Consider the following 18,746-nt stretch of genomic DNA (forward strand, 5'->3'; position numbering starts at 1 on the left):
TGCACCTGCTGTGATATAATCTGTCCTGTGTGAAGTGTAAGGTAAGATTTATTTTAATTACAGCGTGCATTAAAGAACTCACGCAGGGAGATCCGTCAGTACAGGAGAAACTCACGTGTGAAAAGGTTAAGAAGTCATTTTAAGAAGGCCTAGTTTCAGATCTCTTTTTTGTTCAACTTAGCTGTAATGGGATATCAGTTCACTTTTCAATCACATTGTAAAAAGTAAACTGAATTTTTTTTTTTTTTTTTTTTTTTTTTTACAATTTGTTAAATTACAAATTAAATTTGTTATTATTGTAATTTGTAAAATAATAATAATAACAACAACAACAACAATAATAATAATTTTACTTCGATTGAATTTTATTTAACAATGGTCATACATTTCATTTGTAATTTCTTAGGGCTTTTATTTTGACTGCTCCAGGAAGATTCTAGAAGAGCGTTTCTTTGTTGGCTAGTTCACAGTAGTTTAATTTGCTTCCCATTCAACTTCTGGTGAAATGCGCATCTGGAGCCGTTCTCAATGCATGTTATAAGTGAACAGAACTATTGAGCATCTACATCTGAGATGAAGTTTGTGTGGTGCGCCCACATATTGCACGCCGCTCTGAGCAGCACATCACAAGCCCATGCGTGTGCTTATGTATGTGCAGGGGCAGATCTAGAATTTTTTTTATGGGGTGGAATGCAGACTATGAGGGGTGGCAACACCAAAGCAAGTGCCCATGCGTAGTTATTATGGATTAAGTTACCAAGCTTCATTGCAACAAGTACTAGTTCATTAATTGGAGTCACTATCATATTAAAAATGTCCACGAATTTGCGATAAAATTGCATTTCCACAGGAACCACATAGTAACCATTGTGCAACATAAAAAAAAAAATATTTTTTTTTTTTTTTGCATAATAAAAATAAGTAACAAAATGTATATCAACAGAGCACCAAGACATTGTCTATTAAGCACATCTACAAATTCTAAATGTTCCTAAGCTTCACATATACGTAGAACTGGCAATCTGGACTAAACGCCACCACCTTATGCAGGTCACATTTTTTTTATTTTGTTAAGTCTACCCATGGTTGGAAAATGCATGCATATCCCATGTTATTCTATTAACAAATTCCTGTAGGCCTATCACCTTTGTAACAGCTGGAATAAGCCATTTGAAAGTGAAGATTAACACAAAGTTAGGTCTAAATAAAAATAAACTGTACAGAAAATTTTACTGTGGGGGCAGTGCTGCAAAACTCATGAATATTAATTATGCTATGCACAGTAAAATGTTTTGATCAACAGTCATGCTTAATGACCAATTCAAGCACCCAAATATTTTATATAATATGGTAATTTCATCTCTACATCTGCAACTATCAGTTTTGGGATTTTGTTAGTCAGTAGATGAATACATAGATCAGCACTTTGATTAAGAATATGTATGATTGGTCTAGTAGTACATTTTTGCCTTTAGTTTTTAGAGGTTTTGAATTCTAATTCACCCAAATATAACTTTTTATTTTAATAAAACAAGATTGCATCTGTATGTCAGTGGATGGGTGTTACATTTTAAAACTAATATACAATAACAGATGCAGGGAGACGAGAGTAGCGGAAACACAGGCACATTTATTGACAGTTCTGTATATGAAAAAACAGCTAAATTCAGACAACCACAAACTCTACACACCAGCAGCAGGAACCCTGAAAAAAAGTCAGTATGCACCAGAGCGCCCATGAACGAGATGACATAGTTCACAAACAACCCTCTCCAATAGCACAACCCAGCCATGAAACACTCTGGGAGGAAACACACTGCGCACCAGTGCGCCCCATCAACAATCAGCTCACCTGGATCCCCCACACCTGAGAGTGATAGAGAGAGGGAGACAAAGAGAAAAAGACAACACACACTACATACACAAAAACAATACATCCGAGAAGGCCATCACAATGGAGGATACGGAAAAGAGCGCAAGTTGCGGCAAAGCTTCCGACACTAAACAACACTGATAACAGCCTCAATGAACACTTATCATAACATTCAAAATAACACATTCCAGTGCCGTATCGCCAGTCAAAACACACACAGATGAAATAGAAACTCCTAGTCAAGAATTGGAGATCTTTCATCTGGATTACACACATACCTGACGAAAGCTATTTCAAAAAGTGGTGAGAACACGTCTCAACCGTCTCAGCCCATAACTGACGGCGATGCATCTAATTATCATTGTTGTTGAGGAAATAAGCTCATCAACCCGTGAGAGCCCAAACACTGTACACGCGCTGCAATAGCAGACTATTGGTTGATGCTGTGATTTCTGCTGTAATCAATCAGTGGGTCTGTAGTCATTTGTGTGTTCGGTGAGAGTTTAGGCAGTTTGATATTAATAAACACCTACACAATGTCAACATCAACTATAATATACTTACTTTATATTTAATACATTTGGATACTTAAGTTGGGGTGGCAGATGTGGTGGCAATGCTTTTTCTTAGGGTGGCATTTGCCACACTATGCCACCTCGGTAGATCCGCCCCTGTGTGTGTGTGTGTGTGTGTCTCAACAGTGCAGCGCTCCTTAAGTGAAGCACAATGAGCATGCAGACTATACATTTATTTATGAAACACAGCCTTTTGTGATTCACAGTCTTCAAAAGTCTTTGAATAAAATGCACGAGTTATATGGACTACTTTTATGGTTCTTTAAAGGTTCTTTTATGTCATTCTTTGAGCTTGACAGTAACGACTATAACATGTGGTATCGGATTTGGATCAGTCTCGTTAGACCGTCAATCATGTTTCACAGTATAGTCCTCTACATTTGACTGCAAACTTGCATTCAGGTCTGGCTCAGTTCTGGTATTTTCATATCTGTGAGTTCCATATTTCAATCATGTCTCAAGTTCCACGCCTCCAATCTCAGCATTCCACTTTACCAATACAGAACTTCTGGGCAAAAGCAAATATGCCTCCAAATGCTGAACAACTGGCACAGTTTCCTCTTTCGGCACTCCTTCAATTCCTGGTGAAAGAAATTCCCCCCAAAAATAAATAAATTAAATAAAAAAATCCCATTGAATATCTTATTTTAAGTAAAATAGTTTGTGAATGCAATTTCATGTTTACTTTAAACAATATTATTTTTCTAAATGGTAGTTCTTAATGGGGCTTTAGTTACACATTTATCAGCATTTTATTTTCGACTCATGGAAACATTAATGGTCATTTATGGCTGCTTATTGATTGTGTCAAATAATGCTGAAACCACAAACAGCAATGACAACAGCAGCATTTGCAATGACAAGAGCATATGGCGTACCACCAGAAGTGGAAGGTTGGGGTTTGTGCTACATGATGGGATATAATTACATCAAGCCATTATTTCTGGGATGACATATTTTTGCAAGCCCAGTTGTTTTTATTTTATTTTATTTTATTTATTTATTTATTTATTTTTTGTTGCTCTCACCAGCATTGAATGCAAACCATAATCTAATCATCATTCTTCATGTGGACAGCATGCTGCATCGACGGATTAGCTTCTCTGTAAGCCATAAGCAGCTTTTCCAAATTTCATTACTGTCCCCCTCAGGTGTTGTGTTCAAACAGGCCCAACTCCCTGTGTTTTGAGGTAGCTTTAATAGCGCTGATGAGAAATCAATGCATTTTTCTCAGTGCTGAAGGAGGAAATTGTGCCAGTTGTTCAGTATTTGGAGGCACATTTGCTTTTGCCCAGAAGTTCTATATTGTTAAAGTGGAATGTTGAGATTGGAGGTGTGGAACTTGAGACATGATTGAAATATGGAACTCACAGATATCCTCTGCTCTCTGCAAAGCAAGCACCAACTGAGAAAGACATGCATAGCTGATCAGAGATAATTGTACTTTTTTATATTTGATACATTGACTGCCATACTTGATTGTATGCGGTAACACACACACACACACTATATTGTGATGGTTGCAGTTATTTTTTCCACTGAATGAGTCATGGTCTCTGTCTTTATCCTTCTCACATACACTGTTCTCTCTGACTGTTAGAGTAGTACTTTGTGTATTAGGGTGCACAGACATGTTTCACCATGTGTTCCTGTAGCTCAAATGGCGGAGCATGACAATTGCAATGCCAAGGTCATGGGTTCGATTCCAAGGGAATTCTGATAATAAAATGTATAACTTGTCACTTTGGATACAGGCATCAAAATACAGTACATAAAGGCAAAGGCAGCTCACTTTAAAACAGGTCAGCAAAATTGCCTGTCCTAATTACATAGAAAAATGTATTTTGAATGGCAAACATCATGACTTGAGATTTAAAGAGCACCTATTATCATTTTTAAACGTGCCTGATTTTGTTTTAAAGGTCTCATACAATAGATTTACATGCATCCAAGGTCAAAAAACACTTTAGTTCACTCATTTTAAATTGCAGCATTACCTTTTTTCCCGGTGTCAAAAACGACTCGTTCAATGATCCGTTCTAAAGGATTCATTCTAAACACCTCCTTTCAGAGAGCCTACTCTGCTCTGATTGGTCAGATGTCCCAGTCTGTTGTGATTGGTCTACCGCTTAGTATAGTGTTTGAGGGTGGGTCAAAGCTGTTCGCAAGCAGCCAGTGAAGACCAGAGGTGGGTTTTTTGTTACCAAATTATGTATGTTAGTACAGGAAGTAAGTCTGGAATTACTAATGACTAGTTTCATGTGTTCATAATCGGTTCTTTCTTTTGGGAGTCAATAACTCCATTTGTCATGCACTTTGATTTTTGAAACTTTGCAGACTTTTTTACATTCATAAATAGCTTTATAACACACTACATGAAAGGTAATATTTGAAAAACCATAATAGGTGCTTTTTAAATAAGACTGCCTGAAGAGTTGGCCTTGTGTATTATCTGCTTATAAAATTATTCTGCCTTAAAATTCACTTTAACCTCCTGAGATGCAAGTGTGACTGCTGTGTGCATTTGTAACTACTAGCACCTATTAAACATGCATGCGTGCATGCATGCAAAAACAAACAAACAAAAAAAGAACAACAAAAAACAACAACAACATTTCTTTGAAGAGTAAATAGTTTTCCTAAAAATGTATGTCTCCATATGGGGACAGCAGTTCGAAGTTGTGAAATTTTAAATAATAACAAGCTATAGAAAGTCAGTTTTCTTTATCAAAATGTTTATTATGTTTCCAGGAGTGTTAGTAATTGATGTTTTGAGACATAACAGACATTTACACACAGCTTCTTTGGAACAATGTGTACTGGGAAAAGCACAAATAAAATAACTATACAAATAAAAAGTATTTTACTTTATTTGACTTTTGTTACAATGTTTATTTCTATTTTGGCAACAAAATCCCAATGTTCTCTCTTTGCACTGTCAAACAAACAAGTGATAGCCTGTGCTGAAGCATTTTGCCAATCAGAAATTAGCATAATTTATTCTGATACAAGAAATGGCCAGCATTGTCCAATCATTGCCAACAATGTTAAAATAAAGTGATACATTATAAATTCTGAATCTAAGTACTGATTACCATTGTCTCATGTCTACCAACCATGTTGTGTGGTTCAAATATCATCTGCAGCCTGAAAGTGAACCTTTGGTCAGATGTTAGGAGTGAATGCACTTGGCTGCATAGGAAAGCTATAGGATGCTCCCTTGCTCTCTTGCTTCCTATTTAGTGAATGACTTAACCTCCAGTGTAGTGACACCATACAGTCAGTAATGGCATTGATTTAAGTTTCACAAACCTTAAGTACAAAAAACACAGTAACAGTTCTTGGTTTATTTTGAGGTGGATATGACAAAAAATAATGATTTGCTGTTCAGTGAACGAGTCAGTTGTTAATTCAGTTAATTCAATTCACTTTGACTAATTCAGTGAGTGAGCCGTTTTAGAACAATGAGTTTGTCTGTGACTCATTTGTGAATCGTTTTAACCGATTCATTAAAAAAACAAGTTAGTTCATTCATTCACGTATCAGAATGCACTTGTTGGACTGTATGCTTGTTGTTGTTGCATGAAACCAAGATGGACAATACAATAGAAAGATGTGTTGTCTATTTATTTTACTTTAATATTTATTTGCATTCTCAAGCTCAAAGTTCAGCTAAAGCATTATTTCTTTTTCATGAAAATTTAGATTCAGCAGAGCAGGAAAAACTGTAAGATTTCTGTATAATATGGTGTTTTATCTGTTTCTGGGAAGAATGCACACGTTCAAGAACCGTTGACGGAACTTAAAGTCATGAAAATCATTGGGTATCTGTATTTATTTATTTATTTAAATTCCCAACTCTTCAAATGAATGTCTTTCAATGGTGTAATGGTGAGATTAAGATGTTGAACAGAAATACCAGTGCATACCTTAGCCTGGGGCTAGCTGACAAGTTTGACAGCTTGAAGTAGATAATGTAAAATCTAATTTATTATTGAGATATCTTGTCGGTTCAAGACCAATAGATAAAAGGATGCAGAGAATCAAAAATGTGTAAGCAATCCGTGTTAGAATATGCAGAAGCAGCATACCAAGCATGAAAGGTCACCCACTGAGCTGATGTGAATTTAGAACTAATTAATTATTATTACAACAGACAAACAAAACAGACTTGTAATCCAAAATCCACCAAGCAAGCTGGTCCCCAGACTTACCAAAGCTGTTCCCTATATGGGCATTTTCGAGTAGTTTTGTAGTCGAGCACTCTAACCCACAAAAACTGGTGCCCAAAGATGGAAGAGGAGGGTAGGGTGATGCAGAAGGTGAAGGAGGATCCAAGGAGGACGATCCGGGGGCCTGGGGGGCAGCCTCAGGGCTGGGAATGGATCTGGGGGCCTGGGAGGCAGCCACAGGGCAGGGACTGGGTCAGGAGGCCTGGGAGGCAGCCACAGGGCAAGGACTGGGTCAGGAGGCCTAATCCGCAGGAGGAGGAGACTCTGGGGAAGTGGGCAGAGCCGTGGAAGAGTCTGAGGGCGGAGCTAGGAGAGGCTCGACGAAGGCAGGCGAAGCAATGAGAGGCGGAGCCATGAGAGGCGGAACTAGGGATATTAGTGCCCGGAGCATAGCTGACGGCTCGAAGGACCATGGTGGAGCCAGGGGCTCAGAGGACCAAGGCAGCGCCGAAGGCTCGGAGGTCCGAGGCGGAGCTGGGGGATCGGAGGACTGAGGTGGAGCCAGGGGATCGGAGGACAGAGGCGGAGCTGGAGGGGAGGAGGTCCCTGGTGGAGCCGAAGGTGGAGCCAGGTGACCGAAGGACCAAGGTGGAGCTGGAGGGACGAGGGACCCCAGTGAAGCCAATAGGCTGACGGCCCACGGTGGAGATGAGGGGACGTAGAGCTGAGGTGTTAATGATGGCTCAGAGGGCCAAGGCGGAGTCGGAGGGTCGACAGATCCCCTTTCCAGTGAAATCTCAGGGGTCGATGTTGACCAGGAGGAGGAGGAGGAGGAGGAGAAGGAGTCTTGAGTGGAGCCAGTAGAGGAGGAGGGGCCAGAGTACTGGATGGAACCAGAGTGTCCATTAAGCTGGCTGGAACCAGCGGAGGATGAAGGGTAGTCAGGGTGGGAACCAGGGTGGGAAGCAAGTCCAGGTCTATTAACCTGGCGAGAACTGGCTCAGGGATGGTCGAGGCTACAGGCACTGGCTCTGGGACGGTCGAGGCTACAGGCACTGGCTCTGGGATAGTCGAGGCTACAGGCACTGGCTCTGGGATGGTCAAGGCTACAGGCACTGGTTCTGGGATGGTCAAGGCTACAGGCACTGGCTCTGGGACGGTCGAGGCTACAGGCACTGGCTCTGGGACGGTCGAGGCTACAGGCACTGGCTCTGGGACGGTCAAGGCTAAAGGCACTGGCGCTGGCTCATTGACCGTGGCAGGCATGGGCGCTGGCTTGTTGACTGTGGTAGGCTTGGAAGGAGGAGTCATGGAAGGCACAGAGCAAGGAGCCGTGGAAGGCATAGAGAAAGCTGGGAGAGGAGTAACTGTGGTAATGGAATATAGCAAGGGGTGCTGGATGTTCAAAGTAGCAAGGATATAATCTGTAAGGGAGAGATTCTCCACCTCCAGAAGCGCTGTAGGTCGGTGAAAATTTAAACCCATACCGTAAATGGACTTGAGGTATAAATCCGATATGGAGGTTGCAGCAGCGAGTTTTTACTCGATTACACGTATTGCCTTTGCTTTGCTTGAAAAAGAAACAAGCAACCTGGTCTGGAAAAACAAGCCCAAAGTAAGTAACTTTGCCTCAGCTAAACAAGCGAAGGAAGTTCTCATGGTCTTAATCATTGATCAGCATAAATAAGCATTATGTAGACCGTTTGGACTGAATGTCACGTTATGCGGGCAGATCATATTTTGTTAACCTTTTTTTTCCCCACATAGTGCATGCACATGTTCTTCTGGAGTTAATAAAATCTTGGATCAACTTACATTTTCATTTATTGATGCTAGCTCAGCAAGTAAAGAAGCTGACTATCACACCTGGAGTCGCAAGTTTGAATCCAGGGCGTGCTGAGTGACTCCAGTCAGGCTTCCTAAGCAACCAACTGGCCCGGTTGCTAGGGTGAGTAGAGTCACATTGGGTTAACCTCCTTGTGGTCGCTATAATGTGGTTCTCACTCTCGGTGGGGTGCGTGGTGAGTTGTGCGTGGATGCCGTGGAGAATAGCGTGAAGCCTCCACATGTGCTAGGTCTCCATGGTAATGCTTTCAACAAGCCACGTGATAAGATTGACGTTCTCAGACGTGGAGGCAACTGAGATTCTTCCTCCACCACCCGGACTGAGGCGAGTCACTACACTACCACGAGACTTTTACTTCCGCATTCCAAAACCCGGAGTGTGAAAAAGGTCTATTAGCCATGTATCGAGTATGATTAATATTAACCATTACAAAAAAACAAAACAAAACAAAAACAACAAACAAATAGCACCTTATTTGAAATAGCACTGTCGGCTTGGATGCAAATGCATTTATGGGCCTTACAGAATTAGTGCCAGGCTAATGAAAAGTAATGACTTGTTTTGCTGCATTTATTCAATCAAGCTCCCCTACAGATGGAGGAAGGAAGGAAGGAAGCTCAGAGAATTTCATCCAGTGCAGCCCATTTTTTCCTTTATTACTGTCATCAAAATGAGTGTACCTATAAATGACACACCCAAGACCTCATCGCTTGTTGTCTGTTGCCACCATACACATGAACAGAAAAAAAAACAGAGTTCATGCAGGTGTTTTTGAGTTAAAGGAAATAGTTCACAGAAAAATTATAGTTCAAGCACGTTTGACTTTCTTATGCAGAACACAAAACAAATTATTATTACACAAAAAAGATTATATTGAGAAGACAGAACAGGATATATATATATATATATATATATATATATATATATATATATATATATATATATATTATATATATACACACTATATTGCCAAAAGTATTCGCTCACCCATCCAAATAATTGAATTCAGGTGTTCCAATCACTTCCATGGCCACAGGTGTATAAAATGAAGCACCTAGGCATGCAGACTGCTTCTGCAAACATTTGTGAAAGAATGGGCCGCTCTCAGGAGCTCAGTGATTTCCAGCGTGGTACTGTGATAGGATGCCACCTGTGCAACAAGTCCAGTCGTGAAATTTCCTTGCTACTAAATATTCCACAGTCAACTGTCAGTGGTATTATAACAAAGTGGAAGTGATTGGGAATGACAGCAACTCAGCCACGAAGTGGTAGGCCAGGTAAAATGACAGAGCGGGGTCAGCGGATGCTGAGGCGCATAGTGCGCAGAGGTCGCCAACTTTCTGCAATCGCTACAGACCTCCAAAGTTCATGTGGCCTTCAGATTAGCTCAAGAACAGTGCGTAGAGAGCTTCATGGAATGGGTTTCTATGGCCGAGCAGCTGCATCCAAGCCATACATCACCAAGTGCAATGCAAAGCGTCGGATGCAGTGGTGTAAAGCACGCCGCCACTGGACTCTAGAGCAGTGGAGACGCATTCTCTGGAGTGACAAATCATGCTTCTCCATCTGGCAATCTGATGGACGAGTCTGGGTTTGGCGGTTGCCAGGAGAACGGTACTTGTCTGACTGCAATGTGCCAACTGTGAAGTTTGGTGGAGGGGGGATTATGGTGTGGGGTTGTTTTTCAGGAGCTGGGCTTGGCCCCTTAGTTCCAGTGAAAGGAACTCTGAATGCTTCAGCATACCAAGAGATTTTGGACAATTCCATGCTCCCAACTTTGTGGGAACAGTTTGGGGATGGCCCCTTCCTGTTCCAACATGACTGCGCACCAGTGCACAAAGCAAGGTCCATAAAGACATGGATGAGCGAGTTTGGTGTGGAAGAACTTGACTGGCCTGCACAGAGTCCTGACCTCAACCCGATAGAGCACCTTTGGGATGAATTAGAGCGAAGACTGCGAGCCAGGCCTTCTCGTCCAACATCAGTGTCTGACCTCACAAATGCGCTTCTGGAAGAATGGTCAAAAATTCCCATAAACACACTCCTAAACCTTGTGGAAAGCCTTCCCAGAAGAGTTGAAGCTGTTATAGCTGCAAAGGGTGGGTCGACGTCATATTAAACCCTGTGGATTAGGAATGGGATGTCACTTAAGTTCATATGCATCTAAAGGCAGATGAGCGAATACTTTTGGCAATATAGTGTGTATATATATATATTTTTGTGTTCTGAAAGAAAGTCATACGGTTTTGGAACAATATGAGGCTGAATAAATTATGACTTTTCATTTTTGGGTGAGCGATTCCTTTTAAAAAGCTAGACAGAACACAATAAAATGAAAACAAAAACACAATTATAAAATAGCACAGATGGAATACAATTCCACGTTCTCTATTAACGGCCCATAAATCCATAAATTGGACAGATTGAGCAACTTAAAGTTGGAATTTTATCCTCATTAAAAAAAAAAAATTCTTGAGAAATTAAGAGTAATTTACATAATATGTATGATATCATGACTCGAGCCTTATCAGTAACCTTATAAAAGCTGTTTTATTCTACATGGAGAGGGTCTTCTAATAAGGGCTGCCATGTTAAGATCACATGACCAACCGAATACTACTCGCTTATTCTCAGTAACAGCCCTGTTATTGGACACTTTCACTCATGGATTAAATTAATCACGGCTGGCTGTGATTAGTGAATTTCTACAATGGCATCAGTAACTGTAAACTATTGCATTTTAATGATGCTACATCCACACCTCTAGGTGTCAGTGTAAGTCCAAGACGACATAAACACAAAATATCTGAGTGTACCTTTAATTGCAAAATTGATTGGCTTATATGCAATGATATGGAAATAAAACAAACAAAATATTAATTTCCAAAAACACTTTTTGCAATGTGTATTCAGTTATTTACTAGTCTGATACAATAATGCAATGTTTTAATCAGCATATCATGTGATTATTTCAATTAAGTTGAATTAAAATATAATATAAGGATATTGTTGGAGAAGTCAGTTCAATAATGTCCCAGAATTTAGCTGAATTTAGTTGAGATTACCACTTAAGGGCAGTTGCATTTTGGGGTTGTCCACTTCCATGCCTATTACCTCTCTACAGGCTGTAGAACACATTATGTGAACAAGTGGGTTGCCAGATTGGCTGGGGGTTAATCCGCATGGCAGGAGACCAGTGAGGCTTGGGCAGCGGCAGTTGTCGTACCATGTGTATCAAAGTGATAATCGGTTGGCCAGTGGCTCACTCTACCCAGTAGGGTTATTATCCTCCTCTGCCTGTGTCTGATTAGAGTGACTGAGCAAAAGAGATCTGTACTGTAAAAAAGGATTAATGTTCAACTAGGCCTGTTCGAACCGAGGGGTTAGGCTGTAATGCTGCACCCCACTGACGTATTTGGCATTTAGAAGAGGCATTTTAGTGATAAGCAATTGTCAGGGTACCTATGGTCATGAAAAACCTTGAAATATCTGGGAATTTTTAGAAATTGTGATGTCCAAGCCTGTGAAAGTCATGAAAAATATTGAAATCTCATGAAACAGTCAGTCAATGGAAAAAAGCATGGAAAAAAATGTCATAGAAATTCATTGATCAAAAGAGAATCCTGTGCCAATGCCGGTGTCAAAATAGCTCAATTGCAGAATGCCTAAGTAATGCTAATATTTAGGTAAAAAAAAAAAAAAGTTAACTATAAGGGATTTCTCATTTATTAATTTTTTATAAAAAAAAATTCTCCCCTTTTCACCCCAATTTGGAATGCCCAATTCCTAATGCGCTCTAAGTCCTCGTGGTGGCGTAGTGACTTGCCTCAATCCGGGTGGCGGAGGACAAATCTCAGTTGCCTCCGCATCTGAGACCATCAACCAACGCATCTTATCACGTAGCTTGTTGAGCGTGTTACCGCAGAGACATAGCACATGTGGAGGCTTCATGCCATCCACCGCGGCATCCTTGCACAACTCACCACGCGCCCCACCGAAAGCGAACCACATTACAGCGAGCACGAGGAGGTTACCCCAAGTGACTCTACCCTCCCTAGCAACCAGGCCAATTTGGTTGCTTAGGAGACCTGGTTGGAGTCACTCAGCGCGCCCTGGGATTCGAACTCGTGGACTCCGGGTATGGTAGTCAGCATCTTTACTCGCTGAGCTACCCAGGCCCCCGATTTCTCATTTATTTATTTTTTATTTAGAATTGAACAAAATACTATTATTGAGCCATTACATAAAAATATAAAATCTGTGTTTAAAACCATGTTCTTGTACTACAGTATGCCTACAATAATAATTCTACATTCAGAGTTGTTGGGTTTGATTTTGCGGGAAATTTTGTGCTTAAGTCATTCGTCCTTGCGTGTTTAAATTATGCCCATATGTCACTAATCCCACCTCTGTAGTTCCTCCCGCTCACCACCTGAGGGCTCCATCACTTCAGTTTTGATTCTCCTGACTCCATTTCCCATAATCCCCGTACCTGGCACTGATTACCTCCTCATCTACTCGGCTATTTAAGACTCACTCTCACTCTCTGTCTTTGCAAAGTCTTGTTTTGCCCTGGCTGACATTTCTGAACGTTATCTGTATTTATTGCCTAACCTGTGTATGATCCTGGACTGTTTACCCTATTTTGACCTTTTGCTGCCTGCCTACTGTTACTGCTTTGTTTACCTGGATATTACCTGTGATTGCCTGCTGCCTGCCCTGACCTCTTGCCTGTTTTGTGACCATCTCTCTGATTTACCTTGGATACTACTATTGATGGTGATTGACCCCTGCCTGTCTATATTACTACATTTACTGTTAATAAAGCTGCACATGGATCCCAACTCAGCTGACTCATCATTACACATAAATAAAATGCTATTTGCTTTCTCAGACAAATTTTTTTTTTTCCGGATATACTTCTATACGATCAGTAGCTCCTGGTGTAGCTAGTCAGATTCATTTTGATAGTCAGAGTCGGTGCCTCTCTAATATCAAATAGTAGCAAGTTCCACAATTTTGGAGCATAAGAAGAAAAAACCCTGTCCTGCACTAAATGTAAACAAGTCTAAGGGACCAGAAACCCTATTTGGAGAGATCAGATTTGGTGATTGCACTGGCAACCATGGGTCTACTTCAAACCATCAGATTCATCCAAGCAGAGGAGTACTGCAGAAGCACAAATGATATAAAAAATAAAAATAAAAAATGTATGTTCCTCCACAATTAACTTGCAATTTTATATCAATGGAGTGTACTAATGATAACAAATGAGACACAAGTTATTGAAATTAAATGAACACGTACTTTACACAAAAAAAGAAAAAGAAAATGTTTCAAAGTATCCATTAAAAAAACGACCAAGCAGGCAAAAAACACCAGCCATCGGTTGATTAAATGATGTGGCCGATATATCTAGCACACTTGGTTTTTACTAAATATTATTTTTAGAAATCACAAACTAATTATAATTAATTTTAAATGAATGTAATATATATATATATATATATATATATATATATATATATATTTAAATAAGCTCTTACTGTATGTTTGACAGAACATTGGAGTGCTGAATGTATGCCCTCAATCTTCATTGCACCTTTGTAGTGTTTTTTTATACTCTTTCATCCAAAACCAGACTTTACAAACCCATAATAAACAAATGTGTCTGCTCCACAGGAATAAAACAGTCTCAAATAGCTTAACAATGCCTTTATGTCTGTTTCCATTATTTTTGGTGGCAGTTGTGAATGGCTTTACATCAACCTGTGTTCATTACAGTGTTTATTCCCATAACTATGATTCTAAATTTAAATTCTATCTTCATGCAGATATTACAAAATGAAATGAAAATAAATTAAATCAACTTTATTGTCCCTGAAGGAAATTTTGTCTTGAACTCTTGATGTGTAGACATACAGAAAACATTGATGGTCCACCTCATATCAAAGTAAATCGGTGGTAAATAATAATACAATTTTAAAACATCACACAATATTAATATAAATAAATAAAAATACCTTGTAAAACATCATTACACATATACAACAACTATAAACATTACCTTATAAAGCACTATACAACATAACAGACCCATCAAATACATCAAATAAAACCTTTCAGCAAATTAATACATCTCCAAAAATATTAATTTAACATCTAAACTTTGTAATCTAGTGTTTTAACGATAATACTTACAAGCTGATTGGGAAGACATAAAAAAAATGGACCTAAACAGAGCCAAACCTGAATCACCCTCTAGAGTGGATAAGGCAATCACACAGCTGCCAGTTTGATTTATCTGGGCTGGAAACCACAACATGTGGCTTGTATACTGCTTTCTGAAATGCTAACTGCATTACAGGAAATTAAACTGAGAATCTGACCTTATTTAGTTCATAGAATACTAAAATTCTCTTGACAGTGCTATACTTGACATAGTGATGACATGAGGTTGGGGTGTGCATTTATTGTTGTGAATAATATAGCTTGCTTTGTAGAAACAGTCTATTATGGTGGTTCTCAGTTCCAGTGATGAAAACCCACCAGACAGAATTAAGAGGTGCTAAATTATTTAAAGCTAAACCAGATGTCAGGTTGGGGTAAAAATATTTGTATAGATGGGCCCATAAGACCATTTTAATGGGTTCTTTTGTAAATAACATCAGTTGGTTGTTCTATAGTGTACTAAACACATGTTAGTTCCCCCAGTCGTGGAAAACATGGAAATACTACAGAATATTAAAAGTGTGATTTACTCGCCTGAAAAATTTAATTTAATTTAATTTGATAAAATTAGGGATGCAGCAATACAAAATTTGTGTGTCAACCCCGATATCCAGAATAACATAGAATATTTACATAGAATAACATCTTTTTTGTTTTTTCTTTTTTTATGCAACCTTGTTTCAAATCACTGACAGTTAATTACACAACTTCGAAAAAATTATACATTTATTCACTACGTTTTTTCCATCTTTCAGAGTAACTGGGCTCATTTATAAAAAAAAAAAACAAAGTAAAAAGTAAAGAAACTAAAAACTAAAAGAAACTAAAAGTGCATTATTAACTTGCATTAAAATTCTTTACTCACAATTGAATTCAGTACTTCTGAATAAGCCTCCTGTCAGGCTCACATCAAATTGCTAAGATTACCTCATTTAGTAAATGTTCATAATGATTAAGCTTGACCCTTTTTAGGGACTGTGATTTAAAATACACAATTCTGAAATAATAAAAGCCACAGAACGTAGAAGTGTTGTCACTCCTAAGAACATGTAATATTTCATTTTAATTCAGTGTCACTTTCACATAAATGGAAATAAAAAACAGCGTTACGGACATGACATCTCGTTGTTATGGATGTGACAAATGTGAAAGCAGCACTTACATGATGAGGGGAAACCATTCAAAATGCTTTGAAACCTGCAGTCTTTGACCTCTGTGTCATTAGTTTTATATCCATCAAGGCTGCACGATAAATTGAAATAAGATTGAAACCGCCATATGGCCTGGCATGGTTACTAAACCACAAAAGGCTGCGCTTTAAAATATAGTCTGCATTCACCATGTCAGTAAGCGAGGTGTGTGCAGCATACACTGAGATGTGCAGCAATTTTAGATGATGTTTATCATTATACAATTCAAATTGCAAAGTTTGTCAAAATGATCCCTTCCCAAATGTTGGCAATAGATACAGAAATTGTCAGCGATCTATTAGAATCAAAATGGTAAAAGGACGAGCAGTGGATGTTTGATTCTCTCATCGATGTCCATAAGATTAGAAATGAAGAGTCTGGAACTGTCACGTCCGTAACGCATTATTATAGATCTTTGTGGTAAAGAAGGGAAATCATTTGTTCATCTTACTTAACAACGACATAAGTTAGCTTTGTGCAGAAAGTATCAACTTTATCAACTTATTTTTTATATTGTTTGAGTGATATAAACTTTACCTCTAAAACGTTCCAGACATGACATACTGGAGCACTGAAATGCAGCAAACTCATAAATGTGACTCTTCTTTTTTTAAAAAGAAGCGCTGTTATGACAAAATAAGTGTATATATTTCTCAGACATTTCCTTGTCTTTCTGAAAAATGATTTTTGTTAACATAAAGTGAAAATAATGAGTCCTTTAATCCCTCTTTTGCAACCATGAAATTTGTCTGTTTGAAAATGCTGTTTTAGAAATGGTACAATACTCATAGAGGTGTATAAACATTGCAATTTCCTAAAAAACAAATTATGATAGCACTGTAATACAGTAAATTATACTGTAGACCTAAGTGAACTGTTTAAAAGGGGTTTTATTCCTTTGTTTAAAACTTTATTTTTCCATAGGATGGTTGACATTTCTAAATGGAATTGCCCTTTAGCTTTAACAACTCGTTATATTTCTTCCTGTGTCGAGGTTTAAAGGGGTCATGACATGCCTTTTTTATTATTTGTATATGTTCATCGAGGAGTCATATATTTGTAAACCATGATCATTTTCCACCCTTATGTTGACCCTCTGTCAGAAATGCTCTGTTTTGCCTCTCCTTTAAAATTTGATTCCTTGTGTCGTGACCCTTTTAAGGGGAGTTATTGAATTAGTTAAAAGTTTTTTTTGTGTGTGTGTGTGTTAAGTGTTAAAAGCTTACAAATTGCATGTCTGCTATCATTGTCACCTAATTCAAAGTAATTTTTCATAGGTGACATTTTCTTTCACGCAATGAACGAGTTGTAGGCTAATTGTCCGACACATTTTTCTCACATATTTCTCATTTTCCAACACCCTTTTGACATGTTGTTTTTAAAAAATCGGACAATGTCGGATAGTGTCAATATTTGCTTTTATCTGTTGATATCGATGTTTGGCCGATACATTGGTCCATCTCTAAAAAAAATCTTAAAGTATCATGAAAAAACAATGGATTTAAAAAATAATTGTATTATTTTTTATTATTTGGGGGAGGGGGGGGTCCTAGATATTCCTAGCAAAAATATTTAATTGGATAGAATTTGCACTTTTTAGAAGGACATTCTCTTTATTTAAACTTATAACTTAATCTAAGTTATTTTTATGAGTCAGAATGTTTTGATGATGAAATTATTCATTTATCAAAATGTGCAGGAACCCTGGTCCTTTGTGAAAATATGAATGCATGTATACTGACACATGTGCTAAAGATTAGCAAGCAATAATATGCCTCAGCATTTTGAGTTGCATAAGATCTATTTGTATTAAGTACTGTATCTGTTTGTACTGCTTATGTCATTCATTTTTATTCCCCCTAATGACGTTATCATGTAACTCATGTAAGATAATCCTCTGCATGTATGAGTGGTCTCCAGTCTGTGGGGAATAACCAAATGTCGTAGCGTAGACGTCAAAACCACTAGGTGCAGTCTCTTTCATCAATTATAATCCTGAAGACCACATTCAGCACGCTCCCATGAGGCCTATTCAGTGATGACTGCTTTACAAATTCTTGACGTCACATGGAAGGACATTAGCACAGTCATATGGTTGTGAGAAAGACACTGATTTTTCTAAAAATAGTTGGTGTGAAACTAGGCCAGGGCACAGAGAAGGCAGCTGGCACACAGGAAGAGAATACATTTGTTTAGTTTTTTTGCCTTTTGTTTCAGCATCCAGCAGAGACCTTGCAACATAGTGCTTTTTGGCATTGTTTCCTGTCATTGCCCAAATACTCTGCAGTACCCCGGTGTGCGCTCTTAGATCTGGGACATGTCTTCATTTCAGGTTGTCCCCATTACTTTTGTGTGGTCATAAAATGTAATTTTTACAGGAGTTAAAGTTAAAGAGTGTAATTTCTGTGTCATTAGTGTAATGTTTGAACAGGTTTTCCAATAACTCCAGCTGTCTTGCATTGGTGGGGAAAGCATTTCAAAATGCTTTAAACTTGCACCACTGGATGAAACAATCAGAGAGGAAAATGTTTTTAATTTATAGCTCAAGAGACTAGAGTCCATAATTATGCCAATATAGTATCAACTTTGTCTCAGATGTTTCTCCCAAAATTTCGTATGAGTAATCAAATTAGACAGAGCGTTGTTGACATGCGGTAAGATTATAGAGCTGTAAAATTAATGTGGATATCATAGCTCAGATAATTTGGTTTTGGGAGAATTTAATGAGAAATGTTTGTGTTCATACTCAAATCTTCATATTGAAATCTTTTTTATTGACTTTTAATTTCAGATTTTGGTAGTTTGGCAAATCTGATCACACTGTGTGACATTGCTAAGATCTCTTCTGGAACTCTTGAG

General features: G+C 38.6%; 1 protein-coding gene across 1 annotated transcript in view; it reads left to right on the forward strand.

The window, feature by feature from the left end:
* The window catches only part of LOC127411422 (MAM domain-containing glycosylphosphatidylinositol anchor protein 2-like), a 231,381-nt gene that overhangs the window by 38,526 nt on the left and 174,109 nt on the right, over positions 1 to 18,746 (forward strand). The gene's annotated exons all lie outside the window — the stretch shown is intronic.

The sequence above is a fragment of the Myxocyprinus asiaticus genome, chromosome 20 (assembly GCF_019703515.2).
Source record: "Myxocyprinus asiaticus isolate MX2 ecotype Aquarium Trade chromosome 20, UBuf_Myxa_2, whole genome shotgun sequence".
NCBI lineage: Eukaryota > Metazoa > Chordata > Actinopteri > Cypriniformes > Catostomidae > Myxocyprinus > Myxocyprinus asiaticus.